Here is a 3,613-nt window from a genome sequence, read left to right on the forward strand (position 1 = left end):
TAAGGAAAGGAACTGCAAAAGGAGAGAATTTGCCATCGAGTTTGCGGACTTGCTCCCACATTTTCTTTGCTGTGACGGAACTGTTTATTGAAGACACATAACCTTGCCAAGATCTTTTTTCAGCATCACGTCGAATATTTCGAGCCTTAGCCCTTGCCTTTTTATATTTAATTAGATTTTCCTGTGTAGGGTATCGACGAAAAATTCCCCAGGCTTTGTTCTGCTCCTTTTTTTCCTCTCTACATTCCTTTGTATACCATATCTTTCCATTCCTTCGTACTATTCCCGAAGTCTGGGGGATGGCTAAATGAGCAGCGGCAATGATACATTCTGTGAACGTTTCATTTTGCTCGTTGACATCAAGGCTGTCCGAAAAGAGTTTTTCTAAAGCGGCATGTTTTTGGAAGAGTGCCCAGTCGGCTAGATACAGTTTCCAACGCCGTGGTTTAGTAAAGGTGATTAATGGTGACGATGTTAGACTGATAATGATGGGAAGATGATCGCTTCCATAAGGGTTGTCAATAACATTCCATCTAAAATCAGTGAAAAGACTTGGTGAACAAAAGGACAAATCAATGCAACTCATTTTTCCAGTGCTTGAAGAACAGTAAGTGTGTTTGCCCGTGTTCAGGAGGCAAACATTGTTGTTGAGAATAAAATCTTCTAAAATCCGACCTCTGGCGTCCGTTTTTTCGCTTCCCCAAAAGGATGAATGAGCATTAAAATCCCCTACTAAAATATATGGCTCCGGTAGTTGCATTAAAATTGCTTGTAAATCATTAAGTGTGATAGTGAAATGAGGTTCGATGTATAAAGAACATATTGTTATTGTTTTAAAATGCACCACGGTGACTGCAACAGCTTCAATTGAGGTTTTAAGGTTGATTCCTCGTGTCGCAACGCCACCTTGGACCACAATAGCAGTGCCTCCGGAGAGCCTGCTTGAATTCTGTCGGTCACAACCGAAGACTTGATATTTTTTAAGAAAGCTTTTGTTCTGTGGTCCAAGATTGGTCTCCTGGAGACACAACGCAACTGGAGAAAATGAATTTAAAATGTCAGTTATATCAGTGTAGTTGTGTAAAAGCCCGCGACAGTTCCAGTGAACTAGAAATGCCATGGTGGTGGATTAGTTGGGGATAGGGTTGAAAATCTATGTTGTTGGGTCTTTTGGACCCGTTATTGGGACTTTGTCCCTTCTTTTGCGCTCAAGAGAGCTTTGCCGCCGCTGCTGCGGAGGCGAGGGGGGCGATGTGTCCATCACATCTTCAGATGTGCTGGACCTTCGTGCAGAAGGCACGGATACACTTGTTTTTGACCTCGCCCCTTGGGGCAAGGCCTTTAGGCCTGCTGACCTGGGGGTCGGCGTGACCTGTTTTGGGGGTAGTGGAGTAGCACTAGCTACATCCACAGGGGGCGCGGATGGCCCTGCACCACTGTCACTAGACGTGACCTGGGCAGATGCCGAGGTCTGCGATGACGCTGCGCCCTGTTGCGTCATCACAGAGTAAGTTGGATTCTGCACCAACGAAAGCCGCTTTCTTGCCTCTCCGAAAGTAATATTCTCCGTGACTTTCAAGGTTACAATCTCTTTTTCCTTTTTCCATGTAGGGCAAGATCGTGAGTAGGCTGGATGATTGCCTTCACAGTTTACGCAAACGTTTGCTTCGGTGTTACAGTTGTCAGTGCTATGTTCGTTGGAGGCACATTTTGCGCAGGTGAGGCGGCCTCGGCAGCTCTGGGAGCTGTGGCCTTATCTTTGGCAATTGTAGCAGCGGCGTGGGTTGGGAATGTACGGTCTGAGCTTGAGTTTTTGGTAGCCTACTTCAACTGAGTCAGGAAGGGTGCTCAGTGCAAATGTTAGCACAATGTGTTTAGTCTGAATCTCGTTATTGTCTCTCCGAATTTTGATTCGATAGACATTGGTTACATTTTGGTCTCTTAGTCCTTCTAGTAATTCCTCCTCAGTCACGTATTTGAGATCATTATCTGAAATGACTCCACGAACTGTATTGAGTGACCTGTGGGGGCTGATTGAGACAGGGATGTCGCCGAACGACGTAACGGTTGTTAGCTTTTCACTCTGATGGTTATACAGCACTTCTAGGAGGAGGTCACCATTTGGTAGTTTCTTAATTTTGTAGACCTGACCTATGGCACCTGTGAGCGTCTTTGTCACTAGGAATGGCGAGATCTGACGGGCAGTTTTTTCTGGGTGTTCTGAGTGCACGACATGGAAGCGGGGAAAGCTGTTGACATGTTTCGTAAAGACCTTGCTTGTCACATCGGTGCGCCCTCTCTTACTGGGAGGGCGATCAGTTTTAGAAATAAAAGAGGCCATGTAATTCAATTTTTGTTCGGTTATGATGCCAGCCACCCACCATGGAGTCCAACAAGGGGACGAGACAGGAGCTTGAGCAAGCACCCTGCCCACGCCAACTGTACATCTTAACTATAACCTAATATGGTGCAACACAGGGTGGTTACTCCACACAAGGTTAACCCTCGCCGCCGGGAAGTAAGGGAAAAACTAAGAAGAGAGTAGAGGACAGGAGAGCTTTAGGACAGACGATAGGAAAGCGAAAGATGGGGGGGGAGGATAGGAAAAGGCGACTGCCGATTTCCCCCAGGTGGGTCAGCCTGGAGGTGCCGTCTATGGGAAGCGTGGGCCAAAGTGGTGTGTTGCCTCCGCCGAGAAGCCTTAAAGGTCCAAACACTCGGCATCGGCTCAACCACCAGGATCCCCTTTTCCCCAGACACGACGATGCCACGCACGGCTAAGCGTGGGTGCTCGGGGTCCGTGGTGTCGCACAAAACACACAAACACCTGCTTTAACAGGTGCCCCCTGCGGGGGGAAGACAGGTAAATTCGCAGCTGCAAAGTTCGGAAGTATATATCAGAGCACGCCGCTAAGGCTATTATATGCGTCGAAGCCGCTAAGGCTGCTATAAGCGCCATCGACGTTATGTAATGCCAGCCGGAAGAGAGGTAAATTCGCAGCTGCAAAGTTCGGAAGTATATATCAGAGCACGCCGCTAAAGCTATTATATGCGTCGAAGCCGCTAAGGCTGCTATAAGAGCCATCGACGTTATGCAATGCCAGCCGGAAGACAGGTAAATTCGCAGCTGCAAAGTTCGGAAGTATATATGAGAGCACGCCGCTAAAGCTATTATATGCGTCGAAGCCGCTAAGGCTGCTATAAGCGCCATCGACGTTATGTAATGCCAGCCGGAAGACAGGTAAATTCGCAGCTGCAAAGTTCGGAAGTATATATCAGAGCACGCCGCTAAGGCTATTATATGCGTCAAAGCCGCTAAGGCGGGCATAAACGCCATCGAGGTCATATAACGCCAGCCGGAAGGCAGGTGAATTCGCAGCTGCAATTTTCGGAAGTATATATCAGAGCACGCTGCTAAGGCTATTATATGCGTCGAAGCCGCTAAGGCTGCTATAAGCGCAATCGACTTTATGTAATGCCAGCCGGAAGACAGGTAAATTCGCAGCTGCGAAGTTCGGAAGTATATATCAGAGCACGCCGCTAAGGCTACTATGTGGGTCGCAGCCGCTAAGGCGGGCATAAACGCCATCGAGGTCATATAACGCCAGCCGGA

General features: G+C 47.9%; 1 pseudogene; it reads right to left on the reverse strand.

Moving 5' to 3' along the window:
- Positions 1 to 369: 369 nt before the first annotated feature.
- LOC146177906 (uncharacterized) lies at positions 370 to 2,831 on the reverse strand (annotated as a pseudogene).
- Between the last annotated feature and the right edge of the window lie 782 nt (positions 2,832 to 3,613).

The sequence above is a fragment of the Amblyomma maculatum genome, chromosome 10, assembly GCF_055883805.1.
Source record: "Amblyomma maculatum isolate TAMU_Amacu chromosome 10, ASM5588380v1, whole genome shotgun sequence".
In the NCBI taxonomy this organism is placed as follows: domain Eukaryota; kingdom Metazoa; phylum Arthropoda; class Arachnida; order Ixodida; family Ixodidae; genus Amblyomma; species Amblyomma maculatum.